Here is a 12,966-nt window from a genome sequence, read left to right as displayed (position 1 = left end):
GGACAGTGGGGGGAAACCATTGGTATTTCCTCTACTTTGCTTAATCTGAAATAGTTGGTTTACCTTATTAATCAAGTGTGAAGTTTAATGGACCACTGGGAGGACTGTGACCTATTTGCTTGCCTTCCTCCCACAGTGTTCAGATGCCAGTGTTCTATAAAAAACAAACCTTTAAAATAGTCTCCTACAAAGCATGTTCAAGATGTGTTCAAAGATCAGAAAATATAAATACAATCAAAATGTAAGAGTAAATTCACTGAACCCTTGCTCCTACAGGTTGGGAAATTGAGCTGCAACCCACATTCCCTTCAGTGCTGGGAGCACAGATCCAGTGAGTTTATCCAGTAATGAATTTGTATTTCAGATGTATCAACACTTCAGATACGAAATCTTTTGGTGACATTGCACAATGGAATTCATGTTGATAACAATTTATGTTTTGCTGCTAGTTTCTAAGATTGAAAGTGATTGCACACACAATTTTTACTTAATATATTGATTGTACTTTCCATAAAACGCAAATATATATTTTCTGCCTTAATTAAATATTTTCATGGGGCACCCTTGCATCACAAACTTAAATCATACCAGGACAGCAGGCACATGGGAACACCACCACCCAGAAGTTCCCCTCCAAGCCACACACCATCCTAACTTGGGACTTTATCGCCATTCCTTTACTGTCACTGGGTCAAAATCCTGAAACTCCCTTCCTAACAGCACTGTGGGAATAGCTACACCAGATGGAATGCAGCAGTTCAAGAAGGTGGATCACCACCACCTTAGTCAAGGGCAATTAGGGATGGACAACAAATGCTGGCCTAGCCAGCGATGTCCACATCCCATGAAATATTTTTTTTTAAATTAGCTTAGGAGTGAGCTGGAGTTCTGTGTACTTTTCAGTGCAAATCATGCTAAGAGCACATAGGAATATTGATGATATTCCACACCCAACAAGATATTTACTTAATGAGGGGTTAATATTTTAACTGTGAGAGAGATTAATTATCTGCTTAAGGTCTGAGATTAAAGCATCCAACATTCTGCTCAGTGATGCCTCTATGACTACTTATTGAGTCCATGGGAGTGTGTTCACAGTTTAATAAAACTGTAGCAGTTGTTTGGTAGTCTAAAAAAATACACATTAAAAAAACAAAGTAAGGAAATTTCTGTTTACTAAACAGATTTATAATTAAACTTGCCAGTGCTGAAATCATCTACAGACAGTGCTGGTGAGAGTGACTGCCCTTGACATCAAGGCAGCATTTGACCGGGGTGTGGCATCAAGGACCCCTAGCAAAACTGGAGTCAGTGGGAATCAGGGGAAACTCTCTGCTGGTTGAAGTCATACTTAGCACAAAGGAAGATGGTTATGGTTGTTGGAGGTCAGTCATCTCAGTTCCAGAACATCACTGCAAGAGTTCCTCAGGGTAGTGTCCTCGGCCCAACCATCTTCAGCTGCTTCATCGATGATCTTCCATCATAAGGTCAGAAGTGGGGATGTTCGCTGATGATTGCACAGTGTTCAGCACTATACATGACTCCTCAGATACTGAAGCAGTCCATGTCCAAATGCAGCAAGACCTGGACAATGTCCAGGCTTGGCTGACATGTGGCAAGTAACATTCATGCCACACAAGCACCAGGCAATGACCATCTCCAACAAGAGAAAATCTAACCATCGCCCCTTGACATTCAATGGCATTACCATCGCTGAATCCCCCACTATCAACATCCTGGGGGTTACCATTGACCAGAAACTGAACTGGACTAGCCATATAAATATCGTGTCTACAAGAACAGGTGAGAAGCTAGGAGTCCTGTGGAGAGTAACTCACCTCCTGACTCCCCAAAGCCTGTCCACCATCTACAAGGCACAAGTCAGGAGTGTGATAGAATACTCTCCACTTGCCTGGATGAGTGCAGCTCCAACAAAACTCAAGAAACTTGACAACATCCAGGACAAAGCAGCCCACTTGATTGACACCCCCATCCACAAACACTCACTCCCTCCACCATCGATGCACAGTGGCAGCAGTGTGTACCATCTACAAGATGCATTGCAGTAATCACGAAGCCTTCTTAGACAGCACCTTCCAAACCCACGACCACTACCATCTGGAAGGACAAGGGCAGCAGACACATGGAAACACCACCACCTGGAAGTTCCCCTCCAAGTCACTTACCATCCTGACTTGGAAATATATCACCGTTCCTTCATTGTCGCTAGGTCAAAATCCTGGAACTCCCTAACAGCACTATGGGTGTACCTACACCACATGGACTGCAGTGGTTCAAGAAGGCAGCTCAACACCACCTTCTCAAGGGCAGTTAGGGATGGGCAATACATGCTGGCCTAGCCAGCAATGCCCACATCCCATGAATGAATAAAAAACTTACTGTTATTAACATTTACAGGTGATGAACCTGTGGAATACTAAGATACAAGCAAAATACTGTGAATGCTGGAAATCTGAAACAAAAACAGAAAATGCTGGAAAAACTCAGCAGGTCTAACAGCATGTGTCAAGAGAAAAAAAACAGAGTTAATGTTTTGAGGCCGTATGTCTCTTCTTCAGAGCCCAGTGGAATACAACAATTAAGAGGGAATTGGGAAGGAGCATATTAGTGGGTATGGGGATCGAGGATTAGAATAAGCTTTTCTGATTCTGCACATGCAAGCCCATATAGGGAGGGCCGAATCAGAAATCCCTGGCTGATAATTTCAGCTGGAGTTAGTGCAAACACAATGGCCCAAGTGGCCTCCTTCTCTGCTGAGATTTCTATGGTTTTCATGATACCGTGAGCTTATGTAACTACACGGTAAAGGCATTAGAATCTTTGTCTGCACTTCCATTCCTGTTTCCATAGACACTTCTGCAGGAAAATGATAGTTTTGAATCTCCATCCATTTAGCACATAATCTGACAGCGGTGTAACACATGTGTATTATGGAAATGTATTTTAATTATTGAGGGAGGTTAACAGAAGAAGTAGTTTTATTCAAGCATTCTTTAAACAATTTTGCCATTTAGCTAAAAATAAAATACCCACAAATTTACAAAAAGGAAGCTGCAAACACCTTGCATGTGCCAGTGTCTGTAAATATTAGCAGGTGTAAACACAGTCTATATGTGCTTATATATATAGTTATAGGAGAACATATATCCCCAGTTTTCACAGCATAGACATTCCTGTCAACATTTGGCTCAACTCCATTTTTCTGGGATCTTTAAAATGTGCAAGCTAGCCAATGCAAATTGAGCCCGTCTGATATCAAAAAGGACCACACTTTTGTACTTGGCATTCAGCAGCCAAACATATTGTGCTTAAGGGGATCACGGTGGCCCATTCAAAAGCCTCCTTGTGACGACCTCTCTGAGGCCAGGAGGAGCAAATCACCCACCCTTCCCCAACTTAATTCTGCCAGCTCAGCCTTGCAGAGAAGCTGCCAGATTCCCTGCCACCCCAGTCGGTGAACTGCCTTTCAGCACTGACAGTTCGCTGGTATTATTTTAGTGACCAATAAAATTGATCAGGCCTCCCACCTGTGACACTGTGTGGACCACATGATTATCTTATCTGGCATCACCTAAAACCGAAAATTGTCTCCATTATACCTCCTTGAGAGGTGCATCGTTGATTATATACTAGCAGTGACCACTATGTAGAAAGGGAAGTAAAATGGTAATAAGTCAAAAGTCAATGAACAAAATAGAAAGTATCAAAGTTCTGTCACTCTTGTGGGAAACACCTTCAAAACTGCTGAGTAGCCTATTAATTAACAGATGAAGGCAGGACTGTTAAAAGAACAACTGGTCTGACTGGTTACAAATCAACAAAACTTTTCAGCCATTTGTCTAGGTAATATCTAATAACAAGCTAATTACCAATTCTATCAGGGGAATGGCATGAGCTTGTGTACATTTTCCACCAGCCACGCTGTGTGACTGTTTCATCCCCACTGACATTTGATACCCTGCTGTCAAGTAAATTGGCAAAACTCACTGATTGGGAACTGGTAAGTTACAACAGGCGAGATATTCCAATGCCTGATTCCATGGTGATTGAGTTATTGCATCATTACCGAATCTCTCCAGACTCTAAAGGTGTTTGGGTTTTCCTACATGATCCATGATGGGTGCTAGTTTATGAAGTCTACTCACTGGACTTGGTGTGTTTAACAAATTCAGTTTATAGTATCCATCATGCATTTTTGCGTATGAAATTGGAAGGAGCAAAAGACAAGATTTATTGGCATGAATGAAGAATACTCGAATAGCCTACTGCACACAGTCCAATGACACAAATATATTTTTGTATCAATGTTATTGTTCATTCAAGATGCACTGTGTTGCTATTCTGGTTTCACCCTGATCCCTTAGTGGAACGTGTAGCATATTTTATGTATAATAAACTCCCACTTAGCTTATATATTGTGGAATATATTCAAGTAGCTTATGATTATTACCAAAGAAGCTAAATTATTTTTCAAAAAGGCCATCATTGCCCATTATTAGTCAGTTAAATTGAAACATGTAATTTCTTAATGAGATTAGATGGCATTTGATGGTATTTACTATATTTCTTCAAACACAAAAAGACTCATATTTTGTTGGTGTATAGTAAATGAGGCCTTCTAAAAAAATGTGATTAAATTTGTCCAACTTATTGATGCAGCATAATTTAACCACAAGACACGCAAACTAATTTGTATTTGTTTCCATTGTAATGTAACACATTGTGTCAATTTAATAAAGTAATGAATGCTAGAGATCAGATGGAGTCTAATTATTGTAATTTATTTTTACTGTTGCGAAATTGCTAGATTAATTTTCCTCCAATAGTCTGAGGTCTTTGTGAGATTCAGATTCTGACAAGGTCACTCTCTTACTGTGAAGCCTAGCTATTTCTCTCAGCATCTGCCTGAGCATATACCCTGTATTCTCAGTTCCTGTCAGCTCCTGTTAAACCACACACTAGAACACAGACTCTTTAGAACAGGTTGTTTTTCACAACTTTGTTGTAATTGTTTTGAGGATCCTCTGTCCGAAACCAATATTGAAACTATGGAGACACATTAAGGTAGATTCTCTGATCCCACCGAAGTTCAGTGATCATTGAATCTCACTCTTTAATAGGGATTTATCTACCTTTATTTTTTTCAGGAGTTTGTCTCACCAACTGCTTTCACTTACGCGTATCTGCTACTCTACAGATGTAAAGCATTTCTTCAGATTACACTTTAAGTGTTAATTTTGTTCTCATGCCCCATAGTTCTATGATCACAAAGTTTCATAATGAGGCTGGGTTTTACAGTGCCTGGCCGGGCATGTTTTCAGCAAGGGAGCATGTAAAATATGAAGGGTGGCAAGCCAACCATCCTCCTGCACACCCCCAAGCTGTCCCACATAATACAGTAGGTGGATGGGTCCCAAAATCAGCAGCCTGCCTGCCAATTTTAAATAAATAATTAACGTTCAATTGAACTTGTTACCAAACCAATTGACTTGTATATGACGTTGCTTACACCATGATATGGTTGGGCCGGGGAAAAGGGCGGGAGTGGATAGGCTGTTTTTATGCACAAGTGTTTATATGGCGGGAAGGAAGGGGGGATGTCTTTGTAGGGGTGTCATGTATGCATCGGGGTTATTCCTCCCCCCAAGATGTTCCTCCCCACCTGGCCTCCAAAGCCTGCCTTCCCGCCCCAACACACCCCTCCCAAGGTCATCTGATTCCTTCCCGCCCTAAAAGCTTAGAACTTGCCTCACTCTGGATGCCATCACTCTTCCTCGTGGACCTGCTTACAGTTCCGGCGGCACCCACGACTGCATTCTGACACTGCTGGGACTGCTGGAGCGGCTGGCCAATCTGACTGGCCGGCAGCTCTCGAGGGCAGGACTTTGTCCCGCTGAGGGGCAGAAGTCCCACTCTCTGCCTGCTTAGCCCACCAGCAGCATGTTATGGCTGCAGAGGCCAGCTTTTTTTTTAGGGACATCAGCTGCCAGCCGACACTTGCAATGCGTGGGGGTTGTGAGGGGCGAGCAATATGCTACCAACTCCCCCACCCCCCCGCCCCAAACAACCCTGGAAATCCAGCCCATGAATCCAGATGCATGATCAAAGACTTTCAGTATTAAAATATTTGAATTGATCTTATTTTCACTGTAACTCCTGCCACTGCCGAACAGGAAAATGAAATCAGGAAGTTGGCTCTTACTCCATCTGCCAGCGCCTGCGTGGTTTCTCCAACTGTCTCGTCATCAGCTTCCTGAAACCTGTAGTCATGGTCCAGAAAGATATTAAAGTGCAAGGAGAGGCCATAGCTTGACTAAATTATGTAATAAAATAAGTACTACAGAACATTCTAGAAACACTACTGGAAGTAGGATTCCTCTTGACTGGAAAGTTTTGGTAGCTGCCACTGAATTAGAAGATGAATTAATAAGAGAGGCAAAACAAAAAGAGTTCGACAGTTGAAAGGACTTTAGCGTCAAAAGAGCCAGATAAGGGACAGTCACAGATGGATCTGTACAGAAAATGTCCTCCCAGCTGGGTCTTATAAGGCTAAAGGGAGGCTCATGGCTCAGTGTTTCAAAGAATGACTTGGAGATTAAGATGTCAGAATGGACTCCCCCACAGCGGGAAAAATAATCCTGAAAATTTTCTTAGCTCTATTGGCCACATATTCTTGGGAGCGTAGGTCGATCAATATAAAAGTTGCAGAAGGGAACCTGTGGAAAGTAAACAAATGTGTTTAAGGATTGAATGATGTATAGAGGGTATGGTATTTCTCAGTTAGATTTCTATTGCTGAAAGTAGATCCGGCAAAGTTCTACTGGTGCCCGAAAGGAAACTCTCAGGCATCTTTATCATGCATGTCAATGATTTTCTATGGAGAGGTTCTGTGGAATTTAAGCAGTTTGTTATAAATAAAATTAAAGGGGCATTTAAGATTGGAAGGCCCAGATTTTTGTCACTGGGTGGGAAACCAAGAGTTGGGAGATTTCCCGGCTTGGCAAACCTGACCTTTAAAAAAGTGTCTGCCCGCAGGTCTGTTGGGTGGTGGGGGTAGGTGGACTGAAACAGCAGTTTGGATGGGTGACCAGCAAACAAATGCTCAGGGTGCTGGGTACAGAGGCAGGCTGCACACAATGAATCTCATACAGTCATAGAGGTCTACAGCACAGAAAAAGGCCCTTCAGCCCATTGAGTCTACACCAGTCAAACAAATACTGAACTATTCTAATCCCATTTTCCAGCACTAGGCCCATAGCTTTGTATGCCATGGCATTGAAAGTGCACATCCATATATTTCTTAAATGTCATGAGGGTTTCTGCCCCTACCACCCTTTCAGGCAGTAAGTTCCAGATTCTCACCACCCTCTGGGTGAAAAAATTCTTCCTCACATCCCCTCTAAATCTCCAGCACCTTACCTTAAATCTATGCCCCATGGTGATTGATCCCTCCACCAAGGGGAAAAGTTCCTTCCTATCTACCCTTTCTATGCCCCTCATAATTTTATACACCTCATTCATTTCCCCCCTCAATGTCCGCTGCTCCAGGGAAAATAACCCCAGTCTATCCAATCTCTCCTCATAACTAAATAACTAAAACTCTCCAGCCCAGGCAACATCCTAGTAAATCTCCTCTGCACTCTCTCTAGTGCAATCACATCCTTCCTATAATGCGGATTCCAGAACTGCACGCAATACTCTAGCTGTGGCCTAACCAGCATTTTATACAGTTCCAGCATAACCTCCCCATTCTTATATTCTATGACTCTGCTAATAAAGGCAAGTACCCCATATGCCTTCTTAACCATCTTACCTACCTGTCCCGCTACCTTAAGGGGCCGGTGAACATGCACAGACATGGTCCCTCTGATCCTTGGCACTTCCCAGGGTACTACCATTCATTGTGTATTCCCATGCCTTGTTTGTCCTGCCCAAGTGCATCACCTCACACTTATCCAGATTAAATTCCATTTGCCACTAATCAGCCCATCTGACCAGCCCGTCTATATCCTCCTGTAATCTAAGGCTATCCTCCTCACCATTTACCACCCCGTCAATTTTCGTGTCATCCGCAAACTTACTGATCAACCCTCCTATGTTCAAGTCTAAATCATTTATATATACCACATACAGCAAGACACCCAACACCGATCCCTGTGGAACCCCACTGGACACAGGCATCCTTTCACAAAAACACCCCTCGACCATCACCCTCTGCTTCCTGCCACTCAGCCAATTCTGGATCCAATTTGCCAAATTACCTTGGATCCAATGGGCTTTTACCTTCGTTATCAATCTCCCATGTGAGACCTTATCAAAAGCCTTGCTGAAGTCCAAGTAGACTACATCAAATGCGCTGCCCTCAACTACACACCTGGTCACCTTTTCGAAAAACTCAATCAAATTGGTCAGACACGATCTCCACTTAACAAAACCATGCTGACTGTCCTTGATTAATCCCTGCCTCTCCAAGTGTAGATTTATTCTGTCCCTCAGAATTGCTTCCAATAGTTTCCCCACCACTGAGGTTAGACTGACTGGCCTGTAGTTCCCTGGTTTATCCCTTCTTCCCTTCTCGAATAATGGTACTGTCCTCCAGTCCTCTGGCACCTCTCCTGTGGCCAAAGAGGCATTGAAAATTATTGCCAGCACCCCTGCTATTTCCTCCCTTGCCTCACTCAACAGCCTGGGATACATTTCATCCGGGCCTGGAGGTTTATCTACTTTTAAGCCTGCCAGACCACTCCTCCCTTTCTATGCTAACTTCTTTAATCATATCACAGTCCTTCTGCCTGATTTCCATACTTATGTCATCCCTCTCACATGTGAACACCGACACAAAGTACTCATTTAGAACTCTACCTACGTCTTCCAGCTCCGCACACAAATTACCACTATGGTCCTTAATGGGCCCTACTCTTTCCCTAGTTATCCCCTTACTTTTAATGTACTTGTAAAATAACTTTGGATTTTCCTTTATTTTACCTGCTAATGTTTTTTCATGCCCCCTTTTTGCTCTCCTAATTTCCTTTTTAAGTCCCCCCTACACTTTCCATACTCCTCTAGGGCTTCCACTGTTTTGAGCTCTCGGCATCTCCCATAAGCCTCCTTTTTTCTCTTTATCCAATCCTTTATATCCCTTGACATCCAGGGTTCCCTGGATTTGTTGGTCCCATCCTTTGTCTTTGCTGGAATACGTTGGCCCTGTACTCACTACTTCCTTCTTGAATGATTCCCACTGCTCTAAAACAGATTTACCATAAGTAGCTGCTCCCAGTCCACTCTGGCCAAATCATATCTGATCTTATTAAAATCGGCCTTCCTCCAATTTAGAACTCCGATTTCTGGCCCATCCTTGTCCTTTTGCATAACAACCTTGAATCTAATGGAGTTATGAACACTATCTGCAAAACGTTCACCCACTGATACCTCTACCACTTGCCCGGCTCCATTACCTAAAATTAAGTCCAGGACCGCCCCCTCTCTTGTAGGACCTTCTACGTACTGGCTTAAAAAGCTCTCCTGGATGCAATTTAAGAATTACACTCCCTCTACACCTATCACACTATGACTAACCCAGTTAATGTTGGGGAAGTTGAAATCCCCACCATTACTACTCTACTATTTTTACACTTCTCTGAAATTTGCCTACATATCTGCTCTTCTATTTCTCTCTGACTGTTTGGGGGCCTATAGTACACTCCCAGCAATGTGATTGCTCCTTTTGTGTCTTTCAGTTCTACCCACATGGCTTCATTTGAGGAGCCTTCTAAGATGTAATCCCTCCTTACTGCTGTAATTGATTCCTTGATCAATATTGCAATACCCTCTCCTCTTTTACCTCCTTCCTTGTCTCACCTGAAGACCCTATATCCTGGAATATTGAGCTGCCAATCTTGTCCCCCTCTCAACCGTGTCTCTGTGACAGCAAATACATCATACTTCCATGTGTTAATTTGTGCTCTCTACTCATCTGCCTTATTCGTCAGACTCCTTGCATTAAAATAAATACCATCCAACAGTGCCAAACTCCCTTGTGCCTTAACGGGCCTATAATTTCTATGCCTTCCAGACTCACTTGCTCTCTCTTCTAATTTTGGCTGTGCATCTCCCCCTGTTGAACCTCTTCTCAGGATCCCATCCCCTGCCAACCCTCCCCAACAGCACTAGCAAACCTCCCCACAAGGATGTTGATGTCATTTTGGTTCAGGTGCAACACGACTACCTTGTACAGGTCCCACTGCCCCCAGAAATGGTCCCAACGTTCCAGAAATCTAAAGCCCTCCCTCCTGCACCATCTCTCCAGCCACACATTCATTTGGACTAACCTCCTATTTCTATACTCACTAGTGCGTGGCTGAGATTAATACCTTTGAGGCCCTGTTTTTCAATCAGTTTCCTAGCTCCCTAAATTCTGCTTGCGGGACCTCATTCCTCTTTCTACCTATGTCGTTGGTACCAATATGTACCACCATCTCTCTGTTTGCCCTCCCCCTTTAGAATGCCCTGCAGCTGTTCAGTGACATCCTTGACCCTGGCACCAGGGAGGCAACATACCATCCTGGAGTCACATCTACGGCTGCAGAAATGCCTGTCTGTTCCCCTTACTATCGAGTCTCCTACCACTATTGCTCTTCCCCTCTTTTTCCTCACCCCAGCTGTGCAGCTGAGCCACCCTCAGTGCCATGAACATGGCTGCACTTCCCAGAGAAACTGTCACTCTCACCATTTTCCAACACAGAAAAACGGTTCTCAAGCGAGATGCACCCTGGGGATTTCCTGACTACCTGCCTGACACCTTTCTGACTGATGGTCACCCATTCTCTGTCTGCACTTCTGTAAGCTGTGGGGTGATCATGTCTAAAAACATGCTATCCATGAAACTCTCAGCATTGCGGATGCACCTCAGTGCCCCCAGCTGCCGCTCAAGCTCCGAAACTCAGAGCTCAAGTAACTATAGCTGGTGGCACTTGCTGCACACGTGATTGGTCAGAGCGCAAGGAGAATCTAGGACTTCCCACATGTTGCAGACGGCACATTACACGGGAGTGAGCTGCCCTACCCTGCCTCTAGTTGAAAAAAAACTCTTTCAGTTAAATACAGTAAAAAAGTTAAATTATTTATGTACTTTAAATAAAAACTAGAACCCTTACCTTTACTTAGTTTATTCTATTTTAAACTGGAGGAAAACTGGACAAAAAAGCTGCAGAAAAACACTTACCCACCACTCACCTATCAGCTCTCACCTTTGTGCTGACGTCACTTTTTGAAGCTTCCCCGCACTCGTGCTGGTTCTGATCTCTCCACCACTCTCTCGTGCTGTCTTGTGATGTCACTCTTGTTATTTTCAACAAGAACTGGCTGCAGGACACTCTTCCCAAACTGCTTCACCGCGATGCTGATTGCAAGACACTCTTCCCAGACACCGTGTTTAAATAAATAAAAAATAATAATAAAGCAAAAAATATTCCTCCAGCCCTCAAGCTCACACACTTTCTATGCCCCATCCATGCCAACCTATGCCATCCCATGCCCTCCCACCCATCCCCCTTGGCCCATACCCCCTGCCAACACATGTTCCCCCACTCCCCTCTGTGGCTCCTCACATCCCTATGCCAACTTGGTGCCAATTCATGCTAACCCACGCCTCCACCCATCACCCTTTGCCCATACTGCCTCCATCACAACTCACCTGGTATCCTTGGACAGTTCTTGATAGCTTTGACACTTCCTGGATAGCTTTGAGAGGTTTGAAAGCTGGACAGCACTTGGATGGCTTGACAGTTCCAATGATTTTGTGTGTGAAAAATGCATAATCATGTTCACATTTCACAATCTCAAAGGGTGCCATGCCTCTCCCAAAGGTGTCCTGGGATCCTATCCAAAGGTTATCCAAACACATCCACCAAGTTCAGACCTCCTCTTACCTGTTCTATTCTGCAAACTCCAGAGTCCACATTCCTGTTCTTCCAAAATCCCACTTCAGTGAAGGCAGCTGGTGATTTAAATGGCCAGCTGCCTCTGTGAATCACGCACGTGTGAACACTGGCCTGAATCCAGTCCCACCCCTGCGAATATGGGAAATGCCAGGTTCGGAGACGGGATTTAGAATTTTCGGCCATTTTCAGGATTTTTGCCACAACTCTGTTGTGATGGAAGTCCAAGCCAAAGTCAAACTTCAGGGCCTTTAAATATATAGGATTAGACATTAAGCAGAATGCTGAAGGTCTGGGGTAACCTTGAATCAACAATCTTATCTAGAATGTGTGACTCGTATCCTGATAAATCATGCTAGGTCATCACAGAAAGATTATGTTACATGTAAAGAAAAACAGAGCAATTAAGAAGCTTGATTGGACAGTTAAATTGGCTATGCACTCAGACAAGACCAGATGCTAGTTTTGATGTTTTGGAACTAAATACTATGATGAAGGGCAATACAGTCAAGAATACTTTAAGGGCAAAAAGGACATTAAAAAACTTAAATATAGAGAAATGAGTAGTCAAATTTCTAGACTTGGGGAACCTGAAGGACATTAAATTAATAATTTTCAGTGACACTTCTCATGCCAATCTTCTGGCTGTATATTCAAGTACAGCTGGTTTTATAATATTCATGGTGAGTGAAAATGGAAGATGTTGTACTTTTGCCTGGGAACTAAGAAGATAACAAGGGTGGTTATAAGTACTTTAGCTACGGAAACACTGCCTCTTGTAGAAGCAATAGATGTGGGGGTTTTACCTGTCAAATACTCTATACAAGGTGTGTTCTGAGAATAGTTTGTCCATTGAATGTTATATAGATCATTGTTCCCTGTGGGATAGCATACATTCAACTAAAAGTGTGGCTGAAAAGTTAAGGATTGATCATGCCCATGTTAGAGAGATAATAGAAAAGAAATTTCCAAAATAAAATAGGTTAATGCAAGTCACCAATTGTCAGAT

The sequence above is a fragment of the Carcharodon carcharias genome, chromosome 16 (assembly GCF_017639515.1).
Source record: "Carcharodon carcharias isolate sCarCar2 chromosome 16, sCarCar2.pri, whole genome shotgun sequence".
Taxonomy (NCBI): Eukaryota; Metazoa; Chordata; class Chondrichthyes; order Lamniformes; family Lamnidae; genus Carcharodon; species Carcharodon carcharias.
Note: the sequence above shows the minus strand (reverse complement) of the source record.